The sequence below is a fragment of the Hyla sarda genome, chromosome 9 (genome assembly GCF_029499605.1).
Source record: "Hyla sarda isolate aHylSar1 chromosome 9, aHylSar1.hap1, whole genome shotgun sequence".
NCBI classification, from domain to species: domain Eukaryota; kingdom Metazoa; phylum Chordata; class Amphibia; order Anura; family Hylidae; genus Hyla; species Hyla sarda.
In genome coordinates, this window is record NC_079197.1 from 130,994,755 (window position 1) to 131,006,120 (window position 11,366).

Sequence of the window (11,366 nt, forward strand, 5' to 3'; positions counted from 1 at the left end):
TTGAATGCATTTTGTTTCTCTCCTTAAAATGTAATATACGAGAAAGTTAGGGTTAGGGTTAGGGTTAGGGTATTCCCACAGAAGACTTATGTGGCTTATACGATTTTGAATGCATTTTGCTTCTCTCCTTAAGTTGTTATGTTCGAAGAAGTTAGGGTTAGGGTTAGGGTTTTCCCAAAGAAGACTTATGTGTCTTTTACGATTTTTTAATGCATTTTGCTTCTCTCCTTAAGTTGTAATGTTCGAGGAAGTTAGGGTTAGGGTTAGGGTTAGGGTTAGGGTTAGGGTTAGGGTTAGGGTTAGGGTTAGGGTTAGGGTTAGGGTTAGGGTTTTAGGGTTTTCCCAAAGAAGACTTATGTGGCTTTTACGATTTTTGAATGCATTTTGTTTCTCTCCTTAAAATGTAATATACGAGAAAGTTAGGGTTAGGGTTAGGGTATTCCCACAGAAGACTTATGTGGCTTATACAATTTTGAATGCATTTTGCTTCTCTCCTTAAGTTGTAATGTTCGAGGAAGTTAGGGTTAGGGTTTTCTCAAAGAAGACTTATGTGTCTTTTACGATTTTTTAATGCATTTTGCTTCTCTCCTTAAGTTGTAATGTTCGAGGAAGTTAGGGTTAGGGTTAGGGTTAGGGTTTTAGGGTTTTCCCAAAGAAGACTTATGTGGCTTTTACGATTTTTTAATGCATTTTGCTTCTCTCCTTAAGTTGTAATGTTCGAGGAGGTTAGGGTTAGGGTTAGGGTTAGGGTTAGGGTTAGGGTTAGGGTTAGGGTTAGGGTTAGGGTTAGGGTTAGGGTTAGGGTTAGGGTTAGGGTTAGGGTTAGGGTTAGGGTTTTCCCAAAGAAGACTTATGTGGCTTTTACGATTTTTGAATGCATTTTGTTTCTCTCCTTAAGTTGTAATGTACGAGAAAGTTAGGATTAGGGTTAGGGTTAGGGTTAGGGTTAGGGTTAGGGTTAGGGTTAGGGTTAGGGTTAGGGTTAGGGTTAGGGTTAGGGTTAGGGTTAGGGTTAGGGTTAGGGTTAGGGTATTCCCACAGAAGACTTATGTGGCTTATACGATTTTGAATGCATTTTGCTTCTCTCCTTAAGTTGAAATGTAAGAGGAGATAAGGATTAGGTTTTTCCCACACAAGACTTGTGTGGATAATACGATTTTGAATACATAATTCTTCTCTCCTGAAGATGAAATAGGCCAGGAAATTGGGGTTAGGGTTTTCAGACAGAAGACTTGTGTGGCTTGTACAATTTTGAATGCATTTTGCTTCTCTCCCAAAGTTGAAATGTACGAGGAAGGGTGAGGGTTTTCCCACAGAAGACTTGTGTGGATTATACGATTTTGAATACATAATTCTTCTTTCCTGAAGTTGAAATATGCCAGGAAGTTAGGGTTAGGGTTTACAGACAGAAGTCTTGTGTGGCTTGTACGATTTTGAATGCATTTTGCTTCTCTCCCTAAGTTGAAATGTACAAAGAAGTTAGGGTTAGGGGTAGGGTTAGAGTTTTCCCACAGAAGACTTGTGTGGCTTATACGATTTTGAATGCATTTTTCTTCTCTCCTTAAGTTGTATTGTACCAGGAAGTTAGGGTTAGGGTTTTCCCACAGATATCTTGTGTGGCTTATACGTTTTTGAATGCATTTTGCTTCTCTCCTTAAGTTGTAATGTATGAGGGGGTTAGGGTTAGGGTTAGGGTTTGGGTTAGGGTTAGGGATAGGGTTAGGGTTAGGGTTAGGGTTAGGGTTAGGGTTAGGGTTAGGGTTAGGGTTTTCCCAAAGATGACTTATGTGGCTTTTACGATTTTTTTATGCATTTTGCTTCTCTCCTTAAGTTGTAATGTACGAGAAAGTTAGGGTTAGGGTTAGGGTTAGGGTTAGGGTTAGGGTTAGGGTTAGGGTTAGGGTTAGGGTTAGGGTTAGGGTTAGGGTTAGGGTTAGGGTTAGGGTTAGGGTTAGGGTTAGGGTTAGGGTTTTCCCAAAGATGACTTATGTGGCTTTTACGATTTTTGAATGCATTTTGTTTCTCTCCTTAAGTTGTAATGTACGAGAAAGCTAAGGTTAGGGTTAGGGTTAGGGTTTTCCCAAAGAAGACTTATGTGGCTTTTACAATTTTTTAATGCATTTTGCTTCTCTCCTTAAGTTGTAATGTTCGAGAGGGTTAGGGTTAGGGTTAGGGTTAGGGTTAGGGTAAGGGTTAGGGTTAGGGTTAAGGTTAGGGTTAGGGTTAGGATAAGGATTAGGATTAGGACTTTCCCAAAGAAGACTTATGTGACTTTTACGATTTTTGAATGCATTTTGTTTCTCACCTTAAGTTGTAATGTACGAGAAAGTTAGGACTAGGGTTAGGGTTAGGGTTAGGGTTAGGGTTAGGGTTAGGGTTAGGGTTAGGGTTAGGGTTAGGGTTAGGGTTAGGGTTAGGGTTAGGGTTAGGGTTAGGGTTAGGGTTAGGGTTAGGGTTAGGGTTAGGGTTAGGGTTAGGGTTAGGGTTAGGGTATTCCCACAGAAGACTTATGTGGCTTATACGATTTTGAATGCATTTTGCTTCTCTCCTTAAGTTGAAATGTAAGAGGAGATAAGGATTAGGGTTTTCCCACACAAGGCTTGTGTGGATAATACGATTTTGAATACATAATTCTTCTCTCCTGAAGATGAAATATGCCAGGAAGTTAGGTTTAGGGTTTTCAGACAGAAGACTTGTGTGGCTTGTACGATTTTGAATGCATTTTGCTTCTCTCCCTAAGTTGAAATGTACGAGGCGGTGAGGGTGAGGGTGAGGGTTTTCCCACAGAAGACTTGTGTGGCTTATATGATTTTGAATGCATTTTGCTTCTCTCCTTAAGTTGTAATGTACGAAGAAGTAAGGTTAGGGTTAGGGTTTTCCCACAGAAGACTTGTGTGGATTATACGATTTTGAATACATAATTCTTCTCTCCTGAAGTTGAAATATGCCAGGAGGTTAGGGTTTACAGACAGAAGTCTTGTGTGGCTTGTACGATTTTGAATGCATTTTGCTTCTCTCCCTAAGTTGAAATGTACGAGAGGGTTAGGGTTAGGGTTAGGGGTGGCTTGTATGATTTTGAATGCATTTTGCTTCTCTCCCTAAGTTGAAATGTACGAGGAAGGGTGAGGGTTTTCCCACAGAAGACTTGTGTGGATTATACGATTTTGAATACAAAATTTTTCTCTCCTGAAGTTGAAATATGCCAGGAAGTTAGGGTTAGGGTTTTCAGACAGAAGACTTGTGTGGCTTGTACGATTTTGAATGCATTTTGCTTCCCTCCCTAAGTTGAAATATACGAGAGGGTTAGGTTTAGGGTTATGGTTTTCCCCACAGAAGACTTGTGTGGCTTATATGATTTTGAATGCATTTAGCTTCTATCCTTAAGTTGTAATGTACGAGGAAGTAAGGTTAGGGTTAGGGTTATGGTTTTCCGACAGAAGATTTGTGTGGCTTGTACTATTTTGAATGCATTATGCTTCTCTCCCTAAGTTGAAATGTACGAAGAAGTTAGGGTTAGGGGTAGGGTTAGAGTTTTCCCACAGAAGACTTGTGTGGCTTATACGATTTTGAATGCATTTTTCTTCTCTCCTTAAGTTGTATTGTACGAGGAAGTTAGGGTTAGGGTTTTCCCACAGATATCTTATGTGGCTTATACGATTTAGAATGCATTTTGCTTCTCTCCTTAAGTTGTAATGTATGATAGGGTTAGGGTTAGGGTTAGGGTTAGGGTTTTCCCAAAGAAGACTTATGTGGCTTTTACGATTTTTTTATGCATTTTGCTTCTCTCCTTAAGTTGTAATGTTCGAGGAGGTTAGGGTTAGGGTTAGGGTTAGGGTTAGGGTTAGGGTTAGGGTTAGGGTTAGGGTTAGGGTTAGGGTTAGGGTTAGGGTTTTCCCAAAGAAGACTTATGTGGCTTTTACGATTTTTGAATGCATTTTGTTTCTCTCCTTAAGTTGTAATGTACGAGAGGGTTAGGGTTAGGGTTAGGGTTAGGGTTAGGGTTAGGGTTAGGGTTAGGGTTAGGGTTAGGGTTAGGGTTAGGGTTAGGGTTAGGGTTAGGGTTAGGGTTAGGGTTAGGGTTAGGGTTAGGGTTTTCCCAAAGAAGACTTATGTGGCTTTTACGATTTTTGAATGCATTTTGTTTCTCTCCTTAAAATGTAATATACGAGAAAGTTAGGGTTAGGGTTAGGGTTAGGGTATTCCCACAGAAGACTTATGTGGCTTATACAATTTTGAATGCATTTTGCTTCTCTCCTTAAGTTGTAATGTTCGAGGAAGTTAGGGTTAGGGTTAGGGTTAGGGTTTTCCCAAAGAAGACTTATGTGTCTTTTACGATTTTTTAATGCATTTTGCTTCTCTCCTTAAGTTGTAATGTTCGAGGAAGTTAGGGTTAGGGTTAGGGTTAGGGTTTTAGGGTTTTCCCAAAGAAGACTTATGTGGCTTTTACGATTTTTGAATGCATTTTGTTTCTCTCCTTAAAATGTAATATACGAGAAAGTTAGGGTTAGGGTTAGGGTTAGGGTATTCCCACAGAAGACTTATGTGGCTTATACGATTTTGAATGCATTTTGCTTCTCTCCTTAAGTTGTAATGTTCGAGGAAGTTAGGGTTAGGGTTAGGGTTAGGGTTTTCCCAAAGAAGACTTATGTGTCTTTTACGATTTTTTAATGCATTTTGCTTCTCTCCTTAAGTTGTAATGTTCGAGGAAGTTAGGGTTAGGGTTAGGGTTAGGGTTAGGGTTAGGGTTAGGGTTAGGGTTAGGGTTAGGGTTAGGGTTAGGGTTAGGGTTAGGGTTAGGGTTAGGGTTAGGGTTAGGGTTAGGGTTAGGGTTAGGGTTAGGGTTAGGGTTAGGGTATTCCCACAGAAGACTTATGTGGCTTATACGATTTTGAATGCATTTTGCTTCTCTCCTTAAGTTGAAATGTAAGAGGAGATAAGGATTAGGTTTTTCCCACACAAGACTTGTGTGGATAATACGATTTTGAATACATAATTCTTCTCTCCTGAAGATGAAATAGGCCAGGAAATTGGGGTTAGGGTTTTCAGACAGAAGACTTGTGTGGCTTGTACGATTTTGAATGCATTTTGCTTCTCTCCCTAAGTTGAAATGTACAAGAGGGTTAGGGTTAGGGGTGGCTTGTATGATTTTGAATGCATTTTGCTTCTCTCCCTAAGTTGAAATGTACAAAGAAGTTAGGGTTAGGGGTAGGGTTAGAGTTTTCCCACAGAAGACTTGTGTGGCTTATACGATTTTGAATGCATTTTTCTTCTCTCCTTAAGTTGTATTGTACGAGGAAGTTAGGGTTAGGGTTTTCCCACAGATATCTTATGTGGCTTATACGATTTAGAATTTATTTTGCTTCTCTCCTTAAGTTGTAATGTATGATAGGGTTAGGGTTAGGGTTAGGGTTAGGGTTAGGGTTAGGGTTAGGGTTTTCCCAAAGAAGACTTATGTGGCTTTTACGATTTTTTTATGCATTTTGCTTCTCTCCTTAAGTTGTAATGTTCGAGGAGGTTAGGGTTAGGGTTAGGGTTAGGGTTAGGGTTAGGGTTAGGGTTAGGGTTAGGGTTAGGGTTAGGGTTAGGGTTAGGGTTAGGGTTAGGGTTAGGGTTAGGGTTAGGGTTAGGGTTAGGGTTAGGGTTTTCCCAAAGAAGACTTATGTGGCTTTTACGATTTTTGAATGCATTTTGTTTCTCTCCTTAAGTTGTAATGTACGAGAGGGTTAGGGTTAGGGTTAGGGTTAGGGTTAGGGTTAGGGTTAGGGTTTGGGTTAGGGTTTTAGGGTTTTCCCAAAGAAGACTTATGTGGCTTTTACGATTTTTGAATGCATTTTGTTTCTCTCCTTAAAATGTAATATACGAGAAAGTTAGGGTTAGGGTTAGGGTTAGGGTATTCCCACAGAAGACTTATGTGGCTTATACAATTTTGAATGCATTTTGCTTCTCTCCTTAAGTTGTAATGTTCGAGGAAGTTAGGGTTAGGGTTAGGGTTAGGGTTTTCTCAAAGAAGACTTATGTGTCTTTTACGATTTTTTAATGCATTTTGCTTCTCTCCTTAAGTTGTAATGTTCGAGGAAGTTAGGGTTAGGGTTAGGGTTAGGGTTAGGGTTAGGGTTAGGGTTAGGGTTAGGGTTAGGGTTAGGGTTAGGGTTTGGGTTTTAGTTTTAGGGTTTTCCCAAAGAAGACTTATGTGGCTTTTACGATTTTTGAATGCATTTTGTTTCTCTCCTTAAAATGTAATATACGAGAAAGTTAGGGTTAGGGTTAGGGTTAGGGTATTCCCACAGAAGACTTATGTGGCTTATACGATTTTGAATGCATTTTGCTTCTCTCCTTAAGTTGTTATGTTCGAAGAAGTTAGGGTTAGGGTTAGGGTTTTCCCAAAGAAGACTTATGTGTCTTTTACGATTTTTTAATGCATTTTGCTTCTCTCCTTAAGTTGTAATGTTCGAGGAAGTTAGGGTTAGGGTTAGGGTTAGGGTTAGGGTTAGGGTTAGGGTTTTAGGGTTTTCCCAAAGAAGACTTATGTGGCTTTTACGATTTTTGAATGCATTTTGTTTCTCTCCTTAAAATGTAATATACGAGAAAGTTAGGGTTAGGGTTAGGGTATTCCCACAGAAGACTTATGTGGCTTATACAATTTTGAATGCATTTTGCTTCTCTCCTTAAGTTGTAATGTTCGAGGAAGTTAGGGTTAGGGTTAGGGTTTTCTCAAAGAAGACTTATGTGTCTTTTACGATTTTTTAATGCATTTTGCTTCTCTCCTTAAGTTGTAATGTTCGAGGAAGTTAGGGTTAGGGTTAGGGTTAGGGTTTTCGGGTTTTCCCAAAGAAGACTTATGTGGCTTTTACGATTTTTTAATGCATTTTGCTTCTCTCCTTAAGTTGTAATGTTCGAGGAGGTTAGGGTTAGGGTTAGGGTTAGGGTTAGGGTTAGGGTTAGGGTTAGGGTTAGGGTTAGGGTTAGGGTTAGGGTTAGGGTTAGGGTTAGGGTTAGGGTTAGGGTTAGGGTTAGGGTTTTCCCAAAGAAGACTTATGTGGCTTTTACGATTTTTGAATGCATTTTGTTTCTCTCCTTAAGTTGTAATGTACGAGAAAGTTAGGATTAGGGTTAGGGTTAGGGTTAGGGTTAGGGTTAGGGTTAGGGTTAGGGTTAGGGTTAGGGTTAGGGTTAGGGTTAGGGTTAGGGTTAGGGTTAGGGTTAGGGTTAGGGTTAGGGTATTCCCACAGAAGACTTATGTGGCTTATACGATTTTGAATGCATTTTGCTTCTCTCCTTAAGTTGAAATGTAAGAGGAGATAAGGATTAGGTTTTTCCCACACAAGACTTGTGTGGATAATACGATTTTGAATACATAATTCTTCTCTCCTGAAGATGAAATAGGCCAGGAAATTGGGGTTAGGGTTTTCAGACAGAAGACTTGTGTGGCTTGTACAATTTTGAATGCATTTTGCTTCTCTCCCAAAGTTGAAATGTACGAGGAAGGGTGAGGGTTTTCCCACAGAAGACTTGTGTGGATTATACGATTTTGAATACATAATTCTTCTTTCCTGAAGTTGAAATATGCCAGGAAGTTAGGGTTAGGGTTTACAGACAGAAGTCTTGTGTGGCTTGTACGATTTTGAATGCATTTTGCTTCTCTCCCTAAGTTGAAATGTACAAAGAAGTTAGGGTTAGGGGTAGGGTTAGAGTTTTCCCACAGAAGACTTGTGTGGCTTATACGATTTTGAATGCATTTTTCTTCTCTCCTTAAGTTGTATTGTACCAGGAAGTTAGGGTTAGGGTTTTCCCACAGATATCTTGTGTGGCTTATACGTTTTTGAATGCATTTTGCTTCTCTCCTTAAGTTGTAATGTATGAGGGGGTTAGGGTTAGGGTTAGGGTTTGGGTTAGGGTTAGGGTTAGGGTTAGGGTTAGGGTTAGGGTTAGGGTTAGGGTTAGGGTTAGGGTTTTCCCAAAGATGACTTATGTGGCTTTTACGATTTTTTTATGCATTTTGCTTCTCTCCTTAAGTTGTAATGTACGAGAAAGTTAGGGTTAGGGTTAGGGTTAGGGTTAGGGTTAGGGTTAGGGTTAGGGTTAGGGTTAGGGTTAGGGTTAGGGTTAGGGTTAGGGTTAGGGTTAGGGTTAGGGTTAGGGTTAGGGTTAGGGTTTTCCCAAAGATGACTTATGTGGCTTTTACGATTTTTGAATGCATTTTGTTTCTCTCCTTAAGTTGTAATGTACGAGAAAGTTAAGGTTAGGGTTAGGGTTAGGGTTTTCCCAAAGAAGACTTATGTGGCTTTTACAATTTTTGAATGCATTTTGCTTCTCTCCTTAAGTTGTAATGTTCGAGAGGGTTAGGGTTAGGGTTAGGGTTAGGGTTAGGGTAAGGGTTAGGGTTAGGGTTAAGGTTAGGGTTAGGGTTAGGATAAGGATTAGGATTAGGACTTTCCCAAAGAAGACTTATGTGACTTTTACGATTTTTGAATGCATTTTGTTTCTCACCTTAAGTTGTAATGTACGAGAAAGTTAGGACTAGGGTTAGGGTTAGGGTTAGGGTTAGGGTTAGGGTTAGGGTTAGGGTTAGGGTTAGGGTTAGGGTTAGGGTTAGGGTTAGGGTTAGGGTTAGGGTTAGGGTTAGGGTTAGGGTTAGGGTTAGGGTTAGGGTTAGGGTTAGGGTTAGGGTATTCCCACAGAAGACTTATGTGGCTTATACGATTTTGAATGCATTTTGCTTCTCTCCTTAAGTTGAAATGTAAGAGGAGATAAGGATTAGGGTTTTCCCACACAAGGCTTGTGTGGATAATACGATTTTGAATACATAATTCTTCTCTCCTGAAGATGAAATATGCCAGGAAGTTAGGTTTAGGGTTTTCAGACAGAAGACTTGTGTGGCTTGTACGATTTTGAATGCATTTTGCTTCTCTCCCTAAGTTGAAATGTACGAGGCAGTGAGGGTGAGGGTGAGGGTTTTCCCACAGAAGACTTGTGTGGCTTATATGATTTTGAATGCATTTTGCTTCTCTCCTTAAGTTGTAATGTACGAAGAAGTAAGGTTAGGGTTAGGGTTTTCCCACAGAAGACTTGTGTGGATTATACGATTTTGAATACATAATTCTTCTCTCCTGAAGTTGAAATATGCCAGGAGGTTAGGGTTTACAGACAGAAGTCTTGTGTGGCTTGTACGATTTTGAATGCATTTTGCTTCTCTCCCTAAGTTGAAATGTACGAGAGGGTTAGGGTTAGGGTTAGGGGTGGCTTGTATGATTTTGAATGCATTTTGCTTCTCTCCCTAAGTTGAAATGTACGAGGAAGGGTGAGGGTTTTCCCACAGAAGACTTGTGTGGATTATACGATTTTGAATACAAAATTTTTCTCTCCTGAAGTTGAAATATGCCAGGAAGTTAGGGTTAGGGTTTTCAGACAGAAGACTTGTGTGGCTTGTACGATTTTGAATGCATTTTGCTTCCCTCCCTAAGTTGAAATATACGAGAGGGTTAGGTTTAGGGTTATGGTTTTCCCCACAGAAGACTTGTGTGGCTTATATGATTTTGAATGCATTTAGCTTCTATCCTTAAGTTGTAATGTACGAGGAAGTAAGGTTAGGGTTAGGGTTATGGTTTTCCGACAGAAGATTTGTGTGGCTTGTACTATTTTGAATGCATTATGCTTCTCTCCCTAAGTTGAAATGTACGAAGAAGTTAGGGTTAGGGGTAGGGTTAGAGTTTTCCCACAGAAGACTTGTGTGGCTTATACGATTTTGAATGCATTTTTCTTCTCTCCTTAAGTTGTATTGTACGAGGAAGTTAGGGTTAGGGTTTTCCCACAGATATCTTATGTGGCTTATACGATTTAGAATGCATTTTGCTTCTCTCCTTAAGTTGTAATGTATGAGGGGGTTAGGGTATTCCCACAGAAGACTTATGTGGCTTATACGATTTTGAATGCAATTTGCTTCTCTCCTTAAGTTGAAATGTAAGAGGAGATAAGGATTAGGGTTTTCCCACACAAGACTTGTGTGGATTATACGATTTTAAATACATAATTCTTCTCTCCTGAAGATGAAATAGGCCAGGAAGTTGGGGGTTAGGGTTTTCAGACAGAAGACTTGTGTGGCTTGTATGATTTTGAATGCATTTTGCTTCTCTCCCTAAGTTGAAATGTACGAGGAAGGGTGAGGGTTTTCCCACTGAAGACTTGTGTGGATTATACGATTTTGAATACATAATTCTTCTCTCCTGAAGTTGAAATATGCCAGGAAGTTAGGGTTAGGGTTTTCAGACAGAAGACTTGTGTGGCTTGTACGATTATGAATGCATTTTGCTTCTCTCCCTAAGTTGAAATGTACGAGGAGGTCAGGGTCAGGGTCAGGGTCAGGGTTTTCCCAAAGAAGACTTATGTGGCTTTTACGATTTTTTTTATGCATTTTGCTTCTCTCCTTAAGTTGTAATGTTCGAGAAAGTTAGGGTTAGGGTTAGGGTTTTAGGGTTAGGGTTTTAGGGTTAGGGTTAGGGTTTTAGGGTTAGGGTTAGGGTTAGGGTTTTCCCAAAGAAGACTTATGTGGCTTTTACGATTTTTGAATGCATTTTGTTTCTCTCCTTAAGTTGTAATGTACGAGAAGGTTAGGGTTAGGGTTAGTCGTGGCTTGTACGATCTTGAATGCATTTTGCTTCTCTCCCTAAGTTGAAATGTACGAGGAAGGGTGAGGGTAAGGGTTTTCCCACAGAAGACTTGTGTGGATTATACGATTTTGAATACATAATTCTTCTCTCCTGAAGTTGAAATATGCCAGGAAGTTAGGATTAGGGTTTTCAGACAGAAACAGCTGATAACAGCCTGAATAGGGGGTGGAAAGTCATGAAAACCTGTAACAGCTGAATGTCCTGTCAGACAGAAGAATGCAGATAAAGCTGGTTTTTAAGCAGCACTGGTAATGGAAGTGATTTACAAACCTATATAACATTACCTTCTGCACTAAAACTTGTTCTTTAAGGAGAGAAGCAAAATGCATTCAAAAATGTTAAAAGCCACATAATTCTTCTTTGGGAAAACCCTAACCCTAACCCTAACCCAAACCCTAACCCTAATCCTAACCCTAACCCTAACTCTAACTCTAACTTCCTCTTACATTTCAACTTAAGGAGAGAAGCAAAATGCATTCAAAATCGTATAAGCCACACAAGTCTTCTGTGGGAAAACCCTAACCCTAACCCTAACCCTAACCCTAACCCTAACCCTAACCCTAACCCTAACCCTAACCCTAACATTAACCCTAACCCCCTCGTATATTTCAACTTAGGGAGAGAAGCAAAAGGCATTCAAAATCGTACAAGCCACACATGTCTTCTGTGGGAAAACCCTAACCCTAACCCTAACCCTCTCGT